We start from the raw sequence: 25,355 nt of genomic DNA, 5'->3' as shown, positions 1-25,355 counted from the left end.
AAGTAAGAGAAGTTCAAAGCATAGGAAAGCTAGGACTTGATACAATACTTATTAGGTCTGATTCAGCTCCCAGACAAGACTGTGTGTCTGTCAACAGTTGTAAATGCATGTAGATTAGGTCTACCTGTTGGGAAATGCAGACAGTGGTTTTTACTTTATCTATTCAATTGGAAAATATGTGGTATACTGTAGAGGCAGATTTTCAGCATGATGTAGGAACCACATAGCTCAATCCCTTCCTTTCCTCTGACAATAATAACAATTTAAATGTTAATACCTTACAAAGAATACTGAACTATAAATCTTAAATCAGAAACTATGTTGTGTGTCCTATTAAACCAGTCTTGGTTGGTTTGCATTGTCCGTCTGTAAGGTATATTGAAAATTTAGAATTAAGTTATAAATATCAGCTCTGTGGTTGAAATGCTAAAATTTATATGATTTTTTAAAAATTATATCTGAATGTGCTTTGTATTCACCAAGTGAACAATGTTTGAAAATAAATTATTGTAATCAAATTATTTCTATGGATCTGAAGGTGTTACAAAGAATTTACATTTTTACCTCAGTATAACAGATTCTTATGCTATTTTTATTCAACTGAAATCAGTAAATTGGAGCTCTGACGAAACTCCCAGTCCTGTAAAGCGGGATGTCAGAACCACCCAGTTTCCAGATTAGCAAGAAAGCCCTGTATAAGTCATTTGCTGTGTAAGTAAGTCATTTGCTCTCCTTCTTTTCTTACCTATCAGGATAATATTCCTTCTTGTATTTTTTGTACTTAACCAATAACTTTTTTCACTAGAAACTGCCCTAAGTACATACATGGTGCCTAACTAAGCATGTTCTACTCTCTTGTCCCTACCTGCATGCCTGCACCATCTTGAATTGATTCAAATACTTTCCTGTGTTTTAATGAATGGAGATTTAATTAATAAAGCAATTTGTCTAGTATTACTGTTGAACGGACAGAATGGACGTCAGAAGACCGTTAAAAGAAGCTACCTCAGCATTGTTATACACAAATCACTAACTTTGGATATACCTCCCTCTCTAGGAATCTATCAAGGTAGATACATCTTGCAACTTGTGCCTTTTAATGAAATATTTTTGTACACAACTCTCAATTTTAGGGTGAAATACAGCCAAATTATTCCAGAGGCTAGTAAGTAAAGCTTTAAGTGATGTTTCTAAAACACATACTAGGATATTATAACCCAAATTTTGGTACATTATGGCATTGAAATGGAACTTTGATAAGAAAATATAAAAGTCCAGTTAGGAAATCAGTTATGTCCAGCAACTAATATCAGAAAAGTGATGATAAATATGTCTGATTTTTGGTGTCATTGGCATGGCATATATCAATATACCTCAATTAACAAAGCAATGACAAATTGCTTTTTTATTTACATACTAAGGTAGGTCAGACCTCCTCAATTAGCTCTTTGCTATGCCAAATACAGACATGCAAGCCATTCAGTAATTCAGTTAATTCAACTGATTTAAGAGAAGCAAGATTTTACATCTAAGGTGGTAGAATATCTCTAAAATTGTGATAATGTTATAGTATGGAATCTATAGAGCTGTAAATACACCTGAATGAGACTGGTCTTGCAGGTCATAATTTTCACAGGATAACCAGAAGAAACAAGTTTATAATTTCCATTAAAAGGATTAATAGTGACTACAGGCAACCCCAAACCAGTAGCTTTATCAAGTGATTGAATACATTTCAGGAAATCAATACACCATTGTCTTGCCATACAGCCATGAATTATCTTGAAGTTTTTCAGAAATATATGAAAATTGACAAAATGGACTTTTGAACTGTAAACAGGAAAATATATTTCTTTCATATAGTTGCTCTAAAGCGGATATCTAGACCTGATTATAAGGTGGTTGGAGTTATTATTGGAGTTATTGCATTACTTGTAGAAAAAGCATGGTTTAAAACAAGTTAAATGTGATTCTTTGCTAAAAAAAAAATGATAACAGGAGATTTTAAATTGATGTACTAAAAAATGGCTAATGAAAATCTACCAAACATGTATCTTTAAAAAGTGTGCTGTTGCCCATGATAGAGTGACTGGAGTAAAAAGGGATATGACAGCGGTTTATGAACTAACAAATGCTCTAGAATTTATAAACTGGTGCTCTTACATTCCTTTTCATACTGCAGGAACAAAGACATGTCCAGTAAAATTAATACACAACAAACACAACAATGTTAAAAGAAAATAGATTACATAAAACGCACAGCAATCCTGTAGAAAGCAATGCCACAATTACTGTCCAGTCCAAGACTTTAACCATGTTCAAAAAAAGTCTAGTTGTTTACAGGTGTAATGAAAACTTCTATTACCTATAATAGAATTAAAAGATGCTACAAATCCCATGCTTCATGACAGAAATGAGCTGATTCAAGACTCTTTGGCTCTGTTTTAGGGCGGTTTCGAAGATTCCCGAGAAGGCGAACACACACACACTGACTATAAGGGAAAAAGCAAGCATTTATTAACTACAGACATGTGTTATACTAAGGGTATCTTGTAAAGCAGATTAACATACCGACCCGAGGACCGTGAGGAAGATGGACCGTCCGTACATTCTTGTGCCATCTTGTGCTGCAAGCTCAGCCCAGCAATCGGTAGGTGCCAGCTTTACGTGGGCGTCCCCACGGAGGCAATGGTGGCCTTGCCGTACACCAGCCCGATGCTTTTTGGAAAAATCCTGGTATTTATACGTTTGTGGAGGAATGGGGTTTGGCACACGTGGCCAGCAGGTGCCAAAACACGCCTCAGTTGCAACATAGGGAGCCTATGACGCATGCGCTCGCTGGCCAGGCGCGCTGCACGAGCCATAGCCACCCTGTCTGTTGGTTTATGGGCTTTGTACACGCGGCATATTGTCATCATCCAGCAGTCACGCGCCGACCATGCTCACGGCTGGACTGGGCAACAGCCCGCTGCCCGTCCTCCCCCAGTATTGCTCAGCTTTCTTATCTCCGTGGTCAGCATTCCAAGCAACGGGCAACAAACCATCCTTTTTCAGCACTGACTGCATTTTTCTCAGCTATCTACTTCTCCCCCAGTGTTCATCCACGGACCAAAATTCCATCTTTTAAGCCCTCCGTATACAGGCTCTTAAGACACAGAAATGCTCCCACTGATTCTAAAGAGGCCAAGTTTTTATATGAATATATTCAATAACTGGGATCGTGATATCTGCTACTGAAAATCTGTTATTGAGCAATTTAAAAAATTATATAATATAGATCAAATTACATGAAGAATTAATATGATCTTTTCACATTCTCCATACATTTAAGATATTAATTCTTTAGATAGTATTCCACTTTTATTTTGCTTTGTAAGGAGCACTAACTGGCAATGTTTGAATAAGTATTTCTTGGCAATATAAATATATGCTATTGTGAACAAATTTGTTCCTTTTAAAAATTAAAACTAAGCATGAGATAAAAGAATTAGTGAGATGAAGCTAAAAACCAGACATATGAATGGAGAAATCCCAGAGAACATCAACTATATCATTGTAATGAGCAGCTAGTTAATCTGGAGTCAGTTCTTTGCTAGCAGCAAAACCTTACCACTTGGGCATTGCAAGCATTAATAAAATGGCAATAAATACATACTGGTGAATCAGAACAGATAGGTAATCATCCTCAGTGAGGCAAGATGGAAAATAAGAACACCATTTTCTGACAACTTTGACGGTTGTCTTCTCCTCTCATCCCTGCTAATAAGATAAGTGAGACGTTTCTGAATGTTTTAGAGAGGTCTTTGTAGAACAAAGGTTGGGAAAGGAAAAACTCTCCACTCCCCCAAATGACCAATTGGACACTAAAACCACACACAGAATAAGGGGCTTAAATATGCATCCTACATGCCCTGTTATTTGTTTTTTTCCCTTAAAGAGAAATTCTACTTTGGATGTAAGGAACCTTCCTGATGAAATTTTCACTTAATCCAATTCACTTTCACAAAATATGTTGGTAAAAGTTAACTGAGAATTTTATGTGTAAAAGCTGTGTAGTCTTATTTTATTTCTTTTTTAATCATCTCTGATCTTAATGATCCTTTGCCACAAATGAAGCTTGAAATAAATATGAACATAAAATATCCTGTTCACGGTCTTTGCAAATTGTGACATTGTCGCAAGAATATGTATTAACCATAATCACTGAAGCATAAGTTTTGCATGGATTATAAACTTTATATCTTTCACAGGAGACACTGCTGTTACTCACCTCACTTTTATATCAGGGTTTTATACAAGTTCAAGTCCATTGACTTTACTGGAGTTTCTCCAAGTTTACACCAGTACAAATGAGAGCAAGCAAGACTGACAAACAATAATAACTATTCCTTTTGCAGTAAGTCAAAATATTTTTTGTCAATAATGTGTTTCAAATAAGATTTTTTCTGAGAATTTCTCCACTTTAAGGGATTTTCACACTAGAGAGCAACTTCATTATACTACTTCTGTGCTTAAGTTGTTTCCAAATAGTTTAACATTTATCAAAAGAGGAGTTATTATTTAGAGCATGTATTATTTTGAAGGATGCTATGTAATACTATTGTAAAAATTTTAAAATTTAATTTTAGGTACCAGAATATATTTCTAATTTTTAAAATAAAATTTAGAAATAACTGAAATGCGAGACATTTCTATTCAAGCTAAGCAGTTAACTGTGTCTTGCACCACATTGCTATGTAACATTTTAAAGTTATTCCTAGTTGACTGGACATAAGAGAAAGAAAAAAGAGGTGGAGCACTTCAAATAAGCAGTCCCAACAGCTGGGATTTGCAGCTACTGGTTATTCCTTTTACAGTGTTTTGATATATTATATGTGAGTGAGTGTGATTTCTTTTTCATAAGTATTAGATTGATCAGTATCAAGGACATTAATTTTGAAAACGTGTGATAATCTTGATGTACTGATTAGATCAAAGTCTTGAATAAAGGTAGTTAATAAAGGAGTAATATTTTTGATGTTTACTCTGAAGTATTTCAATGCTTTCTGAATTATTCTAGTGCCTTTTTAGATATGCATTCTATGTCCCCTGATTCTTTCTTGATCTTGCAGGATTCCCAAGTACAAATCAGATGTGCTAAGTTTTATCTTTGTTTTGGAGTAGAGTTAATATAGATTGTGTAACATATAATTGGAAGTAGATAATATCTGAATGAAATATTTCAGATTTCTCTCATTTTTTTGTGAAAGGGACAATTGAATGCTTGAACAGTTATTTCAGTGTTTTTCTTTGCCTGAATCTCTTAGTCTCTGCTAGCTGTAGTAAATTACACAGTTCTAGGTCAATGACTCAGGCTGTGAATTATATTCCCTGTTCCGTGAAATTGTTAAAATGGTGCCTGGTTCAATTTTGGCTTGAGACATGCAAAATTCATTCACAAAATTCCCACACACAGCTTCGGAGTTAGCACTGGCCAGGTGCTAGGCCCCATAAGCAGTGTGGGTGCAATTTCCTTGTACTGGAGGATTAGGGAATGTTCTGGGCTAGAGATTTGAACAGACCATCTAGGTAACCTCAGGAGCAGAGAACAAAACCTTTTGCTAGTTTACAAGCAGATATTTAGCTGCAAGGCCCACACCCTTCTGGAGAGGATCATAATCCAGATCCCCACCTCAGTAGTGCCATAGGCTTCCCTGAGGAAATGTGCTCTCCTGCACACTGTATGTTGATTCCTCCTGTTAGGAAAGGTGATCAAAATTTCTGTCTTAGGAATGAAATGGAAAAGTTGTGTAAATAACAGCAAAATTGCAGAAGCACAGAGATATGATTCAAGACCAGTACAATCACTGAATTACCATTACCAACCTCCAGACATCCTTCTGTTAGACTTTTAAAGACAATTCATTTCTTAATAACATTATAGTCATTATTTTGGTAAATGAATTACATTGGCATGTACAACCACTCTTAGCTAAACAATTATATGTGGTCATTTCAGATTCCCTCATAACTAGCTCTGTTGGCACCTTTGCTGTTTTTCTCAATGAGGTTGTAGCCTGAATGACTATGAAGACTAAACTGCCTGCTTTATCCCCTTCAGGACAAATTTAGGTAGGCGGAATACAATTATGCTAATCCAAATTTGGCCCAGACAGCAGAGCTAACATTAGTTTTCCTGGTGGGATTTTTGCCTCTGTAACAGTGCAGTAATCTTTCATTAGATATTCTGGCAATATCTACATCTTCAGCATGGAGCATGGTTGTGTACTGAAGCATAGTACAAGTGTTTCAAAAGGAAAAATAAGTAAATTAGAAACACCCTTAATAGTCTCAGTGCAACAGATTCCCAGGAGAGTTTCATTAAAATTGCCCCATCTAAAAATATGTGTTAAAAAAATGCAACCACTTAAAATGCTCAGATACATTATTAAACACTATCACACAAATGAATAATTTACAATTAATAACCAAATGGTATAATTAAAGAGCTTTAATAGTTCAATTTGCTTTATCCTTTTCTTCCTTCCTCAATCCTTTAAGAAGGATTGACTAATGACTTTTCCCTCCTGTAAAAATTTTCTGTCTGCTAGTAAGGGATTACAAGCCTGAATTTTTCCATATTTGATTTCCTTCAAGTTTTCGCTTACTTCCAAGATAGGTTGTTCAGCACCATGGACCATTATGTTCTTAATTTTCAGGTTCAAATAAGAGTTAGCTTCAGCATTTTGGATGTGGTACCCTTACATTTTTGAAGTAATTTTGTTTTTAATGGGTTTCAATTACACTATGATGTCCACTCTTAAAATTAAGCTACTTACAAAATAATTATATATTTATTGGATTGGTCCTTCTATACTTAGATTTTTTTCATTGTGTTCCACAGTTTGCTATCATGAGGTGTCAATATATAAACTGCAATGTCAAATAACTTGTCTCCTCCATTTCCTCCCAGGTCTTGCTCTCTTGATCTTCCCTGTTGCAGCTTATTAACCCCTGGGCATTATTTTTGAGTGAACTATCTATTTCCCATGGAACAGGTGATATTTTGGTGATAGTTCACTCCTGGCGCTGCTCCTAAGGGGGATATGGAAGTTCTCACACTCAGAGTGATGCCATTCACCTTTATATCTTATCACACTAGGTCTTCTGAAGTGCTCCCACTTGCATACCCTCGTGGTACTTCCTAATGCATCTAACTTGTATCATTTTTACTGTAGTATAAAAATGTTATTCTGGTAGTTTGACAGCTCACACAATATTTCAAGCCTTGGACCTGAAAAATCATAGAAAATCCAGTCATTATTTCTTCTGATCTCAAGACTGTCATGTAGTATATATAAAAATATTGAAAAATTATGGAAAAAAATACAATTACACTGGCTGGGGTTAAGGGTAACTGCCCAAGTGATGCAGAATGATCATGCACATACTGCTCAAGGCAAGCACCCTTCAACCCAGACAGCCTAAGCTCATGTGTCAGCACATTTGACCTGACTCTGAGCTGTATTATAATCATTACTTCAAAACATAGATGTTCTTCCCCCTTTCTGTCCTTTAGTCTAGTTCTTTGTGGCTCTGTTTTAATATGGTGATTGTCTTATCTATGACTGAATAGTCATTCTTCTACCTACTGACATTTAGTAGGAAAGCTTGGCAAAGGTAAGCTGCGTGGTGTCTATTAGCTTTTTCCTTGTAGGAATGCCCGTTTTGGAGAGAAATGAAAGGAAGGGCCCTGAACACCCCATGTGAATTTAGGTCTTTGCACTGTCTGAACTTCAACAGTTAGCTGAAGTCACCCATAAAATCTGACTCTGGCACAACCATAAGTGTCATTTGCAGCTTAAAGGCACAGTTTTAAGTGTGAATTGAATAAAAGGAAGCTAACAGGAGCAGGATTTTTGACACAACATAAATAATATTCCATTCTAGATTCACAGATACTAATGTTTGTAGATAGTACTGGTTTTCAGTGCCTTCATACAATAAAAAAGAAATACCACTACAAGGTTGCAATACTGTTTGTCTCCTATCAGTTTTACATCCATAAATATGCATTCTCTAATTAATTTTCAAATTAGTTCCATCAGAACTGGCATCAAAAAAACATTTTGGGATTTCCAGAAGGTGTCTGTACATCTGACTAGAGGTTATCTTTAAAGCTGTTACACCTGTGGTGAAAGAAAGCAGAAGTAAACTACAGTTAGCAGCAGAAACCAGAACAATCTCTGAGGACTGTGGCATTTTCTTTGGCAGCCATTGTTATAGTACTAACAGCTAAATCACTGGATATGATAAAAAATAGCTTCTTGGCCTTATACTGCCAAGCCAAAAGTATTGCCTGCTGGATACTCTCTGTTCATATATATATATTTTTTTAATTATTATTTTTTTTTTAAATGACAGTTCAGTTCACAGAAATACATTTTTGACTGGTTGTCCTGTCTTTATCTTGTGGGGAAAATTTGTTATTATGATGATAACCAGAAAATTAAACCCATATTTTAATATAATTGTATCAAATAATTTTTAAACTCTAGGAAAAGTACTTTTTTAGACAGTCTAATACAGATATCAGTAAATTAGTTACAACTGACACAGTAATTACCCTTGCTAATTAGTAACTGCTAATTAACCTATTCAAACTGACATGAACAATTTAAACATCACTAGGGTGTTAGAGCAAGTTTGAGTCTAACTCAAAACCTCTTGTGTTGTAGAGGTTTTGCTGTGCTTGCAAAATGTATGACTTGCCCAGCAATAACTATGTTGGGATTGAAGTGTACAATGAAATAATAATAATTATTATAATAAACCATTTAAATTTACAGATACTGTTTGTCTTGTTTTTCAGATTCACAGAAATTGGAAAACTTCCACGGTAACCTTGATTAGGAAGCTTGCCAGGACATGCCAGAAAGAGACCCAAACCAACGTCTAACCTTGGACCTGAAATGACGGGGAAAGTGTCTTACTTGTTTCATCTGCACAGGGCCAAGACATGGGTTTGGCCACTGTCTGATGTAAATACCCTGCAGATATTAGTGTGCTCCTTGGCATGGCTTTGGCCAAATCAGTTGGCACTCCCCAGACTAGTTCAGGGAACAGCATGTGCTAGAGACCATTCCCACTAGACAGTTTGGAGAAGGTCATTCTATACTGGGGAGAAGAGATGATTTTGACACCATGGAAGCAAACCAAGCCATTCCACGTCACTCGTCCCCTGGGCCAGTGATGAGATACAGGCTTTTATAGACCAGGCTATATACTTTTCAGAGATGTAGGTGAAAAGATTGCTTTTCTAAGGCAGTTAACTGCAGACTCAGCTAGAACCATTCTGGAGTAAATATCAACAAGCTCTTTAATTTACAGAAGGTGCTTTTGAGTAGGAGAATCCAGCAGTCAGGTCCTTCTTACCCTCTGGCTTCCTTGTCATACAGTATGTATCAATCTCTGTCTTGGCCCCTTTCTGGCACAACATACCCACTGAATCACACTTGCTCCTTGAGAAAGTCTTGACTGCAGCTCCTGGCAATAAAAGAACTCCTAAGAGAAGGAATGGCTGCATGGTTTTCTTTTCATAAAGCCCTGATATTACTTTGAAGTATGTTTGGTTCATACACAGCCTTGGACAACTTCCTCACCACATTTCCTTTTTTATGCATTCATCAACAGTTTATGTTTATTCTTTTATTCTTTGTTGTTGTTTTAGTTTTGGGTTTGTTTTTTTTCCTGATTTGTATCAGCCTGTTCAAAAGGTATCACCCCCTAAACTTGGGAAATTGCTATCAAATTTTAAGTGCCTACCTCAAGATTTTTTCAGTTACAAGTTTGAAAACCTTTTTGTTATATAAGCAAAACTATTGTACATGTGCCCTTATGTGACAGTTGATGAAGGCACTTCACCATCTCCAGCATAGTTGAGAGTGGCCAGAAAAAAATGGTGACCGGTGTTTTCAAAATAGCAGTCGTAAAGAACTGATATCCACAAAAGGATTTAGGACACTAAAGTGAGATTTGGGCAGATATAGATGCCAAAGTTAAAGTGTAAAGACTTCAGAAGCACTGCAACATCCCACAGATGTCCACATTTTCGCAAAGAAAGTTTTGTTAGCACAACAGTTCTGTTTGTACAAGGAGCCAGAACCGACACCACCTAGACCAAACATCTTGGAACTTACAGGTAAATTCAGTGAAGATCTTGAAGTTAAATGTTTCTTTGTCTTTGTTGACTTAAAGATCCAATATTTACATGCAAGTAGGCAACACTTAAAACATGAGCAGCACTGCATTCTGTAGAAAACTAAGTCAGGCCATACCTCCTATCTTTCCATAAAAACTCACCAAAGATGTGGAAAACCTCAGTTCAGTGTTCCTTCATTAGCTCTCCATCTTCCAGTAGAAAATGCTTCAAGGTTGAAGTTTCTAATAGAAGCTGTGCTTGAGTAGAGGAGTTTGAGGTTCATTGAGGCAGAGAGAAGCAACTCTATCCTCTAAGCAAGCAGTTAACTCACCTGAAAGAGGGAGACCTGAATTTCAGTTTTTGCTCTCAAGATTGCTAATTTATTTTATACTTTGACTACTAATTGCTCTAGGAATTAGGGAACTAATTGTTCCTTGCTTTTCAGGGCAAGGGGGAAGGGAAAAAAAGAGAGTGAGTGTGTGATATTCATCTCCGGTTGAGGATTAAGCATCTGAGCTGTAAGGGCAGCGGGGGTGCATAATTATAGTCACTACTTTCTTTCCTCTACTGATTGCATAGTCACACTGGATGTTTTGAGCTTTAATTTTTGTTTTATGCCTAATAGAGGTAGTTTAGGTACACATTTCAGAAAAAAGGACCTTAAAAGGCAGATGTTACGTTGCTAAATTTGTGCGTACCTAAATCTTTCTCAGTTTAGCTCTGAAAGAACTTTCATCTTCAGATATCCTAAGATGCTTGGGAGAGAACAAAAAAGTCATTATCACTTCTGTTGCTGACTAGAGGTTAGAGTTCAACCATCCTAAAATCTATATTAGTCCTTAGAGATGTCTCTACCTGGACAGAAAATTTGAAAGATAAACTTAGTTTATATGCTTAATCTTTAGTGAATTAAAAATAAAGGAGCTACATAGATTGGATCTGAACGTGATTGTACTGACACACAAATCAGAAATTTACTGGTTTATGTTCCCACTGTGGCTAAATCTGTCAACATCCATGAGTTGTACTGGTGTAAAATGTGAATACCTCTGTTCAAACATAGAATATTTTGTACTGAAGAAAATTCCTTCAGAATGTGCAATGTGACTTTCCTGCCTAAAATATATCTTGAATCTCACAGAAGCTGGTGTGTCTTCCTTTTAAAGTCCTAGATTTCAAGTTATCTAGGTACATAAATATCCATGGTCCTTTAGAAGAAAGTAATAGCTCTCATTAATTCAGTGAAAAACTTAAATTTGACATAATGTAATCCTATAAATATGTAATCCAAAAAGTCCCTTTTTATTTTTTTTAATTTAACTGTCCCATTATTTTGTGGAACTGACCCTTTACTTTTGAACATTAAGGATTAAGAATACGTATACCATTTTAACTGTACTTTTCTAATGCTTCTGTTCTGTTGATTGCTCCTGAACTGTTGCAAAGTCCTAAATTTGTCAGTAGGTTATAAACCAGAATGCAGAACAAAATCAGTTGGAAAAGACAATAGAGTGGAGGAGGTAAAAAAAAAAAAAAATAAAGGAAAATGACAGTTCACCCTCTTTCTTTTTTATTACTTATCTTTTCTAATTGTTAAAACACTTGATTTTACTATAAAGACAGATGGGAAGACAAAGTACCACAAGGTTAGTGAAAAGTATAAACCTGAAGAGCTCTGGCACTGAAGTGAAGCCGGTTCTGTAGTGCCTTGTATATCATCTGTGTATGTTCTGTGTGCAGTGTATATTATCTTCAGATATGTGTGTCATACTCAGGCAGCACTTCACTGGAATTGAAAACCACCCAAACAAATACTCTGCATTGAATCAATATGTAATTTTCTTGGTTAGTGATGTATTTAGGTAGAATTGCTGTTCAATGTGAGAGGACTTCTGTTGGGTTCAAAAAGTACTGTCACAATTTTTCAGGCTTTGATCTCCAGCAATCAGAGAAGCTAGCAGTGTCAAGCCCAGTCTGGAACTGGTTGTTCCACCATCAGTGAATAAACCAGTTACTGAAGGAAACAGTGCTCATTCTGTAATAGATTAAATTACCTAAAAGTTTATGCATTTTCAAATGTTAAACTGGAATTATCTATATATAGTGGAAATAGTCTTATATTGTAATAAACAAGTACATAATTCTGAATAGAGACTATATTTTCAAAGATAATAAAACACCACAACAATGTAATGATCATTTGAAACAAAAATAATACAAAAAAGTCTTAAAATAATGTCTTCATGCTTCTATCTTTTTTTTTTTCCACAGCATTTTTGTAATTGTTTGCACTGATATACATACTCAAAGAATAAGAAAGGCTTGTTGAGAACTTATTTGTGTTCTCTGCTGCCTACACTTCAAGAGGGGTATCTTATATTTAAAAAGAGAAAAAAGTGCTTGTGTAATCATCAAAATTGGGCAATGCACATTCTTCAAAGAGGAAAAATATTTAACCCTTTGCATATCCTGTGGAGGTTTCACAAATATAACTACACATAAACATTTGGTACAGTCAAAGTCAAATGACAGTATATGTATTCTACACTACATAAGAAAACAAACCACTATGTGTAACATATACGAACAGTGGAAAGAAAAAACTTGTTTTTTCCAGGGATCCGCTGTCTGTTTTCCCTTTGCAAAGAAACCCCGTTCCTCAACATATCTTGTACTATTTTCCTGTTCCTGCTGTTCTTCCATCTTCTTTCTTTAAAAAATTATTATAAAAATAATTTACAAGTATCTCCATCTCCCTCCACAGTTTCCTACCTTCCCTTTGTCCCCTTCAATTCTCTTTCTCCCCTGTTTACCTGAAGCAAAAGGCAGGAAGTCTTGGAGCTGGCTAGGAGAAATTGATATGGTGATAGACTGGTTGGCAGGCCAAAAAACCAGATAACTGTAGCACCCATCTTATGTTCTTGTTGAAGGTGTTAATTTGCATCTTCTCTTCCAGCCATCAACCACACCTCATGAAACTTAGTATTTCATAGAAATTTAGTATCTTTGAGACCTTAACCCACCTGTCAAATCTGATTGAAAATGCCGAGTGAGATCGAAAGTCATTAAAGAAAACTGACAGATGTGGAGAGAAACAGATGGACAAAAAGGCAGAGCTATTATGTAAATCTTATTCACTTAGGAAATTAAATTAAAAGTCCAGTTTGGGATGAGCTAGTTATTTTGAGCCGGTATGTAGTGCTATTTACATTCCATAAAATGTTTATTGCACTTTTGAACACTCTAACTGCAGCTTATTATCTATCATTAAATCTAGCACAGAGTATCTGCCTAATAAATAGTATGTTTAAACATATTATAGTGTGAAGCAATTATTATTTGGCTCTAAGAAAATTAAAGTAGTAATTATCTTTCCTTAAGTATTTTAACAGAGGTATTCTGTGCTTCCCAACTTAGGAGACCTGGCTTGGTTGTCTCAGCTTACCTACATAAAAAAATTACTTGACTCCATCAGTCTGTGTTTCATGGCTTATATTTAGGGAAAGTGGAACTAAAACTCACAGTGACATCTAAATTGAGCCCTGCAATTACAGTACACACACTTATAAAAATAACTTATTAAGGGGAGAGTGTACTTTCTGGCTAATACAAAGATATGATTGACAAATAATAAATCTTAAGGCTGTTTTTGTTTCCTAATGGCTTTGGCTTGCAGACATAGACTTCATGTAGTCATTTAGCTTCATTCTTTCCATCTCTTCAAAGTGTCAAATAATCTATCTATTGGGAACAGAAGCAGGAACTGTGGACGCTCTGTCAAAATTCTGTATTAATGATTTTGGGAAGGAGTGAAAAGGAATCAGTTTGTGTTTCTGAAACAAATCTTTGCCTATGTTTTCAGATTTTTGTGTTGTATGTGTTATATAGTAGAAACTCTAAATAAAATGTAAAAGAGGAGACCTAAATTCTTCCAGTAACTCCTTTGGAAGTTTATTTTGGGAAAGTTCATCTTGATTGTACTTCACTTGTCTTACTTTGCAAGTTTAAGCAATTGTTTTCTTGTAATTATTCCCAAATAGTTTATGTCTCCCTCTCCCTGGTCTTATTTAAACTAAACCTCAACTGCATTGCAGTCACCTGTATTAAAGGAATATATAACGAGATTGCAAATCAGAATACTAAGTGGGAACACCATCTTATATGGTACCAACACTACTACTGTATTTCATCTACTTTATTGGAAAATAATTTTTTGCCACTTCTAAAAAACAACTAACTCTCATTTTTGCCTTTATAATATCAAAAGAAAACTTGCATATTAGGCTAGACCACAACTAGAACAGTTTAGTTCAGAGAGGTCAATGGAAGCTAATTATAATATAGAAATTCCTCCAAGACTGTTGGCTTTGCCTGGGCTTGAGCTCATTGGCTTGGGTTGAGTGGGAGGTTTCTGCCAATTTCTTTAGCTTGCCACTACTGATTTAACAAAAATCATTACTGTCTATAATTCACACAGTATTAAGGTATAACATTTTTTTATTTTGCATGTCTACCTTGTTGGGGGAAAGAAAAACAAGACTAATTGTTGTTTATTTAACTCTGATTGGTATTCCTGCATGTATGTTTTTACATTAAAAATTTGTGAATAAAAGTACATAAATGAAGAAAATATATAAATACAAATAGTTTTAAAATCATAGCATATGAAATAAGACTTAGAAAAAGTGGCACCAGGTTGTATAAGTGCAATTAAAAAGTTTAGGAACTATAAAAGTCTGCTTTTCAGGCTTTTACTGCAATAACTTTCATGGAATGTTTTTCCCTTCTCTTCTTTAACTGAAAGAGAGATCTCACTGGTATTAGCAAAGGCCAATAAAAGCTAATTTTATTGTGAGTGAAGAGACACTGCTGCCTCACATCATTAGAAACAATTTCTAGGCTCCCAGAAGACACAGCTTAATTGATAAAACATTAGTGTGATAGAGAGCATTTGTCAAAAGTTAGACTTGTGAACTTACTAGAACTTAATGAAAATGAGCTGAAGGTTTTTTTTAAAACTACTGCTTCGTTAAAAAGTTCTATTTTTCCTTGCTACTTTTTATCTATTATCTGTAGCATTTTTGTATTTTATAATTGAAAGTACCAAAATTTTTTTTTTTTTGAGATAAGATTGTTTTGAATCCAGTGGTGCATGTAATTTAGTTTTTTGTTATGAATAATCTCCTGGTAGTTCTCTCTGGTCTTCTAATGAAGTGTTATTATGGATCTGATTTGGTTTTAACTTACTTCTGCAATTATTTTCTCAGAAGCTATTACTCATCTACATATCATAACAGTCTTCAGGTTTCTAGTATGTTCTTCTCACATATTTTGATTCACCTTTAGTGAAGTAAGGCCCCATGGCTGCACTTGCTATGGTGACTGAAGACCAAACCATAACTTTCTACAAGAAGATGTCAGTGAGGAGATATACAATAACAGAATTATAAAATCATAGAAATATCAGAAGGAGAAAATATCAGAAAGAGGAAATATCCAAAGTTCATGAAGGACAGTTTTATCCAAACTTGATAAACCATCCTGACATGCTTATTTAGTCTTTCCTTCATAATTAAGGATGGAAGGATATTCCACCCGGCCCCATTGTATGTCATTTCAGGATTTAGTTGCCCTTGTAGTAAGTAGGATTTTTCTAATAATCAATATAAATATTTGTTGAAAAATAAATTGTTGACTTCAAATCTTTATAAAAATAATTTTAAAACTGAAGCACTAATATATCGTCATAGTCCTTTCCTTTCAAGACTGAACAAAACCAATTCCTTACCTCCCACTATAGACCATGTTTTCTCAACTTATTATTGTTCTGCTATTCTCTCACCAATTACTCTACGCTATTTTAGAAATGTCAGAACTCAGGGTATACTTCAGCTGAAGACTCACTAAACAAAACAGAGAAGAATAATACCTCTATCTAATAGATAACATTCACATCCCAGGATGAGTTTCTATTTTTTGAAAACTGACTTTATTGACATGTTGTGATATAACAGAAAGTTTGTGGGGTTTGGGTTTTGGGGTTTTTTTGGGGGGAGGGGGGAACAACACGACAAAACAACTTGCCTAGCCAGTTGTTCCCTGCTTTGTATTTTCACTCTTTTTTCCCCTCATATGTATGTCTGTTCTACTCTTTATTTAACCCTGGACCTATCTGAATTCAAAACATCATTTCAGAGTGAAAGAAAGTGACAGATTTTAGAGAAGAGGTTTTCAGCTAGTGGGTGATTTCATTAATTCCATTATATTTTTAGTTTACTTATGATAATGCCCACTGAAATTGTGTCAAAATGCCTTTTAGAGTCAAGATACATTAATTACCTTTACTGTTCCCTTTTCCACTAGGCCAGGTGTTCTGTCAGGGCAAGAAATTAAGCTGGTTTGACATGATGTTCTTAATACTTCCATGCTGGCTGTTTTCCCTAATCAGCTCACTACCATCTAGCTTCTTGCAAACAGTCTGTTTAAAGATTTCCATTATGATTTTTCTAAGAATCAGTCACAATGCTTTGTTCCTCATTCCCTACTTTGTCCTTCATCCTGTTTTGAGAGATACATCCTGGGCTGTGTTCCCCAGGGCTCGGTGTTGGGCCCCGTTTTGTTTAATATCTTTATCAATGATTTGGATGAGGGGATTGAGTGCACCCTCAGCAAGTCTGCAGACAACACCAAGTTGGGAGGCAGGGTCAATCTGCTCAAGGGTAGGAAGGCTTTACAGAGAGATCTGGACAGGCTGGATCGATGGGCTGAGGCCAACTGTAGGAGTTTCAACAAGGCCAAGTGCCGGGTCCTGCACTTGGGGCGCAGCAACCCCATGCAGCGCTACAGGCTTGGGGAAGAGTGGCTGGAAAGCTGCCCAGCAGAGAAAGACCTGGGTGTGCTGGTTGACAGCCGGCTGAATATGAGCCAGCAGTGTGCTCAGGAGGCCAAGAAGGCCAATGGCATCCTGGCCTGTATCAGAAATAGTGTGGCCAGCATGTGCAGGGAGGTGATTGTTCCCCTGTACTGGGCACTGGTGAGGCTGCACCTCGAGTACTGTGTTCAGTTTTGGGTTCCTCACTACAAGAAAGACATTGAGTTGCTGGACTGTGTTCAGAGAGGGGCAACCAAGTTGGTGAGGGGCCTGGAGCGCAAATCTTATGAGGAGCAGCTTGGGGAACTGGGGTTGTTTAGCCTGGAGAAAAGGAGGCTGAGGGGAGACCTTATCGCTCTTTACAACTGCCTGAAGGTGGTTGTAGTGAAGTGGGTGCTGGTCTCTTCTGTCAGGTGGCTGGAGATAGGATGAGAGGAAATGGCCTCAAGTTGAGGCAAGGGAGATTTAGGTTAGATATTAGGAAAAATTTCTTTACTGAGAGGGTTATCAAGCATTGGAACAGGCTGCCCAGGGAAGTGGTTGAATCACCATCCCTGGAGGTATTCAAAAAGCGCATAGACGCGGTACTCCATAACATGGTTTAGTGGGCATGGATGATGGTTGGACTCGATGATCTTGAAGGTCTTTTCCAACCTAAATGATTCTATCATTCTGTGTTACATAGGATGTTGCCCTATTTGCTACCAAGTTTTTGAAGATAATTCTTAATGGTTTAGTGATTTATGTCTTTACCTTATTAAGTAGTCTGGGGAACATCATATGTTTATAGTATTTAACTTTTTTAACCAGTCCCCTTCTGTTTACCATTGTACGCCTGTGTCTTTGTTAAGATGGTGTCCTAGTTTTGGCTGGGTTAGAGTTAATTTTCTTCTTAGTAGCTTGTACAGTGTGTGTTGGATTTAGTGTGAGAATAAGTGAGTTGATAACACACTGACATTTTAGTTATTGCTAAGCAGCACTTAGGATAAGTTAAGGATTTTTCAGTTTCCCATGTTCTGCCAGCAAGCAGGTGTACAAGAAGTTGGGAGGGAGCATGGCCAGGACAGCTGACCTGAACTAGCCAAAGGGATATTCCATACCATAGAATGTGCTGAGTATATAAACTGGAGGGAGTTGGCTGGGAGGTGCAGATCACTGCTCGGGTATCGATCAGCAGGTGGTGAGCAATTGCATTGTGCATCACTTGTCTTTTCTGGGATTTTGCTTTTTTTTTTTCCCCCCCCCTTTAATTATATTCCTTTTCATTACTATTATTATTATTATTTTAATATTATATTTTATTTTACTTTAGCTATTAAATTGTTCTTATCACAACCCACAAGTTACTTTTTAAATTGCAATTCACCTCCCCATTGAGTGGCGCCTAATTGTTGGCTGGGGTTAAATCAGAACAGATGGAGGAAATGTGTTGTTATCTGGTAGAATATCCTTTGACAATGTTACAGACCTGCCATTTTCCCAAAGGGAGTGAGTTTTTAAAGAATATACCACTACATTTTAATTGTAGAAATGTACAAAAGCTGAATAAACTTTGAAATTGAGGGGTTTTGTACAAACTTTGGAATAGAGTTTTTTTGTTGCATGGTACTATCTCAGTTTGAAACTACTTCACATGTTTGATTTGAATAAAAATAGTTTTCCAATGTGTTTCTCTAGTCTTACTGCATGATGTAGTCTGTTTGCACCACCCCACTGACTGCTTTTCTCCATTAGTCTACTCATTGTTTTTCTGCACTGAAGTGATGACCCTGCATTCATGAATCACCCAGATGAGCATTGATCTGTTAGAAGTAGGAACTCTCCCATCTTAGTGGGAAGAGAACTGGAGTGACTGCCTTAACAAAAGGAGTCAGAGACAAAGTCTAAGTCTGGGATTATGACCATCAGTCTTAGAAATTAGAAAAATAATCAGTCAGACTTGGTTGTCTTTGAAACCCAAATCTGGGTACATATCCACCTATGTCAGTACGTGGCTCAGGGATCTGGGACCAGACTGAACCAACCACTTAAAATAAAATAGGTCTGAAAGACACTAAAATCTCTTCCCTGACTGATAAAGAAATTGAACTTCAAAACACCTTAGAAATTATGAGAATCTTCTTTAAAAGTTAAAAATATTCATCTGTAGGTGTGAATCTCCTAACACACTCAATTTTAAATTGTTTTTAACAATAAACCAAATACATGAGAAGACAATCTATTACCCACATTTTTCTAAATACTCAGTATTTAGTTTTCTTGAAATGATTTTCATAAAAAAATAAATATACCATTGCAAAGGAAGTGAATGAGATCTATAGACAAATAAGAAAACTATAACAAAGTGCACTAGAAAATAAGTTGTTAGCTTTGGGGTTTTTTTAAGTAAAGCAAAAAAATTTTAGCTAAAAAAAGTAGCTAAAGATAGTGACGTGCGGAAAACAGACTCCACAATCAGTGAGATTGTAAAGTAGGTATGTTCATTCAGCGCTGGGCGGCACGGGGGGTAGTCCCACCAAAGTCGTGTGCGCCCGACTCAGCAGTTCGCCTCAAGTTTATACAGTCAGGTATTACATATTCACAATACGCCTATACATATGCATGACCTATCCCCGCTTCATGTTAAAATTTGCTCCGAGAGATCATTTCCATAGTCCCCTCCCAACTGCGCCTGCGCAGGGCCTCTTTATGGTGGTTGTCTGGTGGTCGCAGAGATGAAGATAGACGACTCCTCTTCGTCACCGCTAGTAACCTTTTTCCTTGCCCAGGCTCAGTGATTTCTTGGTATTCCCCCAAGCCGCAAGACCAGTCTTAGCTGGCTCTTGGGGCCTGCTCCTGCTTCTTATCAAGGACTGTCTTTACCTCATTGGCTGGTTCTTGGGACCAGCTCTTCTTATCAAGGACTGTCTCTACCTCAGCTAATTTCAACAACGTAAGCACTAAACATCATCTTTCACCCCCCTTTATTATGTCTACTGAGATTCTTTTGACTCCCCTTGTCTCAATAGTCTTACCAGGTTTACATGGCAAGGTTTTTGTAGTGAGGGAGCTGCAGTGGTGGCCTTTGTGGGAAGAGACCAGGAGCTGCCCACATGTCAGACAGAGCCTGTTCCAGCCAGCTCCAAAACAGACCCACTGCTGGCCAAAGCTGAGACCATCAGTGATGCTGGTGGTGCCTCTGTGATAACATATTTAAGAAAGGGCAAAAAAACCACTGTGAGACAGAGGAGTGAGAGAAAATCTGAGAGAAACAATCCTGCAGGTACCAAGGTCAGTGAAGAAGGAGGGGGAGGAGGTGAAGAAGCTGGGGCAGAGATTCCCCTGCAGCCAGCCTATTGAGAAGACCACGGTGACACAGGTCGCTCATGGAGGACCACGCCAGAGCAGATATCCATACCGCAGCCTGTGGAGTACCCTATGCTGGAGCTGGTGGATATGCCCTGAAGGAAGCTGTGACTCCCTGGAGAGCCCGTGCTGGAGCAGGCTTCTGGGAGGAGCTGCAGCCCGTGGAGAAGAGCCCACGCAGGAGCAGGTGATGGTAACTGGTGAGAGATCTCCCTGTGTTTATCTTGACTCACGAGCTTTTTTTCATCTTATTTTTCCCCTGCCCTGCTGAGGAGGGAGAAAGAGACAGCGGCATAGTGGGTGCCTGGCAGCCACCATGATAGCCCTTAAAGGAAAGTCACTGAGATTCTGGACTACAGAGATGATTCCTTAAAGGAGTTCTTCTTTCAGTTCACTAGAAAACAAGGAGTAATACACAGTCCTCAAGTTATCCAAGCAAAATATTACATCATTAACAGAAATTTGTTGTGGTGCATAAGACATTTTACAATTGTACACAATTTTAATTGAAATCATGATAGTTGTTGTAAAGCAAGTGAAAAACAATCATTTTGACGTGATCAGAGAGTAATGTGCAGGGGGGTTAAAAATAATAGCCATTATTTTGAATACCTGTTTGCCTGGTCTTGCTCCACTCAGAATAAAACAATAGAAGACAAAGGTAGAATTGTATATTTCAGCTAGCTATCAAAAGACATCGCCTTCAGGAGAGACCTTAAGTTTACTGACAAGGGGATTCTGAAGAGCTAGCTTAGACCAGTTATCACTTTTAAAACTGGTAATATTAGGTGAAATAAATCTCACTTGAGGCTTTTGCGGAAGCAGTATGAGGGACTTCACCTACTGGTTTCTTTCAATGGCAATCTGTTAAAAAAAAAATCTTGAAAATCTTGCACCTTTTTCCATCTCTCTGCTCTCTCTCATAAAGAAGATTTAAAAGGAAGTAAGATTTAAAATGATTTAAAATGATGGAAGAACATTTCACAGTCTAGTAGTTTAAGTTTCAAGGATGAAGTGAAAAGAAATGAAGAAAGATTCATCGTTTTAAGGTTAAAGGGAAAATTAATCATGTAGCCTGACATCCCATACAATAGACCTTCATCCATTTACACCTGTACTACGCCCAAAAATTTGTTTGACCAAACTTGATGCTCTGTAAAGACTTTTGATTACAAAGACTTCACCCTTCCAGTAGGCAGTTTGTTCCAATGATTAAGATGTTTGGAATTCTTTAGTGTGTGCAATGACTGTATGGATTATATCATCAGAAGATACAGCTAATCTTCTGAAAAAAAATTGATTATTTTATTTATATTATCATCTTGCAGCCATGCACAAGAAAAAGAAGGGATGGAAGAGGATAAAGATAAATACTGTGGGAATACAAAGAATCAGCAAGTAGGATTCATTTGCCATTGATAAGGTATATTAAAGTTTGATCTCTAAGACTTAGATAGTTATCTCCCAAAGGTAATTAATATAAATCTAAAAGAAAGATATAACGCAGATGAGATTAATTCCATTCTGGAAGTACCTGTTTATCTACATTTGCTACACAGGAAGCTCAGTCAGAATTTCTAAACTTTAGATGACCAAAATTAGAAGAGAATAATCCTAATCAGTGAAATCATATAATTTACATTTAATAACAATAATAACATTGGTGGTTTCAACACTTCACCATACTGAATATTATTATTACAGGGAGATCATAATTTCATTGTATAAAGCACCGCATTGAGGATAAAATGGACTGTAAATTATAAATAGCTAAGCAATAATCATTCCTCCCTTTTCTGTGAAAGAAAACTAGGCTGTTTTAAATATTTTTAAATCAAACATATATATTTTTTAAATTGTTATAATTGTATTGTGTTAAGGCATAATATTTGTAAAGTGCTAAAAGCTAGATTTTTTTTTTTTTTTTAAGCTGATTGTAGATTTCATGAACTGCTTATCTAGATATGAGGCTCTGCAAGTGGAACCACTGATGAGGACAATGGTTCATCTAGCTTGGAGGTGTCACCAAGGTTAAGTTGGCTTATGCCCTGAGTCAGAACTTCTTCCATGAAGAAAAAAAAATGGGTTATTGTTATAGGAGACTCTTGAGAGGAACAGAAGGCCCAATATGCAGACTAGACCCACTTCTCTGGGAATTCTGCTGCCTCCATGGGGCCCAGGTTAAAGATGTGAAGAGAAGGCTTCCTACCCTGGTACAGCCCTCAGATTATTATCCATTATTGGTTTTTCAGGTAGGCAGCGATGAAGTTGCAAGAAGTCCGGGGGCAATCAAGAGAGACTTCAGGGCCTTGGGGTGACTGGTTAAGGGATAAGGAGCACAAGTAGTGTTCTGCTCTACCCTTCCGATTGCAGGGAATGATGAGGGAAGAAACAGAAAAAGCCAGCAGACCAATACCTGGCTCTGAGCCTGGAGTCACCGGCAGAATTTTGGGTTTTTTGATCATCGGTCAGTTTACACAACAACAGGCCTGCTGCCAGCAGATGGGGTACACCTGTCTCAAAGGGAGAAAAGGATCTTTGCAGAGGAGATAGGAAGGCTCATTGAAAGAGCTTTAAACTGGATTTGAAGGGTAAAAGGGATAAAACCAGGCTCGCTAGTGATAAGCCTCGGGGCAGCATGCCAATGTTTGAGGGAGGGTGTGATAGCGAGGTCCTTCAGTCTGACGTCTCAGTGGAGGTAGGGGATGGAGATCCATGAATCAGCAAAGACGCAAAGGGTTATTGATGTGTTAGAAACCATGGAAGCCCCTAGAATGGTCCCATAGGAATTGGGGCTTCTCCACCCAAAAAGGTGGCAGGTTCAATAGCCCAACTGAAGTGTGTCTACACCAATGCATGCAGTACGGGCAACAAACAGGAGGAGTTGGAAGCCATTGTGCAGCACAAAAACTATGATATAGTTGCCATCACAGAGACACCGTGGGATAGCTTATACAACTGGAGTCCTGCAGTGGATGGGTATAAACTCTTCAGAAGGGATAGGCAAGGAAGGAGAGGTGGTGGGGTAGCCCTGTATGTTAGGGAGTGTTTTGCTTGTCTAGAGCTTGATGATGGTGATGATGGGGTTGAATGTTTACAGATAAGAGTCAGGGGGAAGGCCAACAAGGCAGATATCATGGTAGGAGTCTATTATAGACGCCCAAACCAAGATGAAGAGGCAGACAAAATATTCTATAAGCAGCTGGGAGAAGTCTCACAGTCACTAGCCCTTGTTCTCATGGGGGACTTCAGCTTACCAGATGTCTGCTGGAAATACAATACAGCAGAGAGGAAACAGTCCAGGAGGTTCCTGGAGTGTGCGGAAGATAACTTCCTGACACAGCTGGTGAGTGAGCCAGCTAGGGAAGGTGTCCCACTGGACCTGTTGTTTGTGAACAGAGAAGGACTTGTGGGTGATGTGGTGGCTGGAGGCCATCTTGGGCATAGCAATCATGAAATGATAGAGTTTTTGATTCTTGGAGAAGTAAGGAGGGGGGTCAGCAGAACTGCTACCTTGGACTTCTGGAGGGCAGACTTTGGCCTGTTTAGGAGCCTGGCTGATAGGGTCCCTTGGGAGGCAGTCCTGAAGGGCAGAGGAGTCCAGGAAGGCTGGACATTCTTGAAGAAGGAAATCTTAAAGGCACAGGAACAGGCCGTCCCCATGTGCCAAAAGATGAGCTGGTGGGGAAGAAGGCTGGCCTGGCTCAGCAGAGAGCCTTGGCTGGAACTCAGGAAAAAAAGGAACGTTTATGGCCTTTGGAAGGAAGGGCACTCAACTCAGGAGGACTACAAGGATGTTGTGATGTTATACAGGGAGAAAATAAGAAGGGCCAGAGCCCAACTAGAACTTGCTGCAAAAGGCAATTAAAAATGTTTCTATAAATACCTTAGCAACAAAAGGAGGGCTAAGGAGAATCTCCATCCTTTACTGGATGCAGGGACAAACATAGCGACATTAGACTGAGGAAAAAGTTGAGGTACCTAATGCCTTTGCCTCAGCCTTTAATAGTAAGTCCAGTTGTTCTTGGGGTACCCAGCCCCCTGAGCTGGAAGACAGGGAAGGGGAGCAGAATAAAGCACCTGTAATCCAAGGGGAAGTGGTTAGTGACCTGCTACACCACTTAGACACACACAAGTCTATGGGGCTGGATGGGCTCCAGCCAAGGGTACTGAGGGAGCTGGTGGAAGTGCTCACCAAGCCACTTTCAATCATTTATCAGCAGTCCTGGCTAACTGAGGAGCTCCCATTTGACTGGAGGTTAGCAAATGTGAGGCCCATCTACAAGAAGGGCTGGAAGGAAGACCCAGGGAACTACAAGCCTGTCCGTCTGACCTCTGTGCCAGGGAAGGTTATGGAGCAGATCATCTTGAGTGCCATCACACAGTACGTACAGGACAACCAGGTGATCAGGCCCAGTCAGCATGGCTTTCATGAAAGGCAGGTCCTGCTTGACTAACCTGATCTCCTTCTATGACAAGGTGACCCACTTAGTGGATGAGGGAAAGGCTGTGGATGTTGTCTACCTAGACTTTAGTAAAGCCTTTGACACCATTTCCTATAGCGTTCTCCTGGAGAAAGTAGCTGCTCATGGCTTGGACTGGTGTACCCTTCTCTGGGTAAAAACCTGGCTGGTTAGCTAGGCCAAAAGAGTTGTGGTGAACGGAGTTAAGTCCAGTTGGCAGAGGGTCACAGGTGGTGTTCCCCAGGTCTCAGTATTGGGGCCAGTTCTGTTTAATGTCTTTATCAGTGATCTGGGTGAGGGGATCAAGTGCCCCCTCAGTAAGTTTGCAGACGACACCAAGTTGGGCAGGAGTGTTGATCTGCTCGAGGGTAGGAAGGCTCTACAGAGGGATCTGGACAGGCTGGATCAATGGACTGAGGCCACTCATATGAGGTTCAACCAAGCTCAGTGCCAGGTCCTGCACTTGGGTCATAACAATCCCATGCAATGCTACAGG

This window comes from Haliaeetus leucocephalus, unplaced genomic scaffold (genome assembly GCF_000737465.1).
Source record: "Haliaeetus leucocephalus isolate CR32 unplaced genomic scaffold, Haliaeetus_leucocephalus-4.0 Scaffold217, whole genome shotgun sequence".
Lineage (NCBI taxonomy): Eukaryota > Metazoa > Chordata > Aves > Accipitriformes > Accipitridae > Haliaeetus > Haliaeetus leucocephalus.
This window is presented reverse-complemented; position numbering follows the sequence as displayed.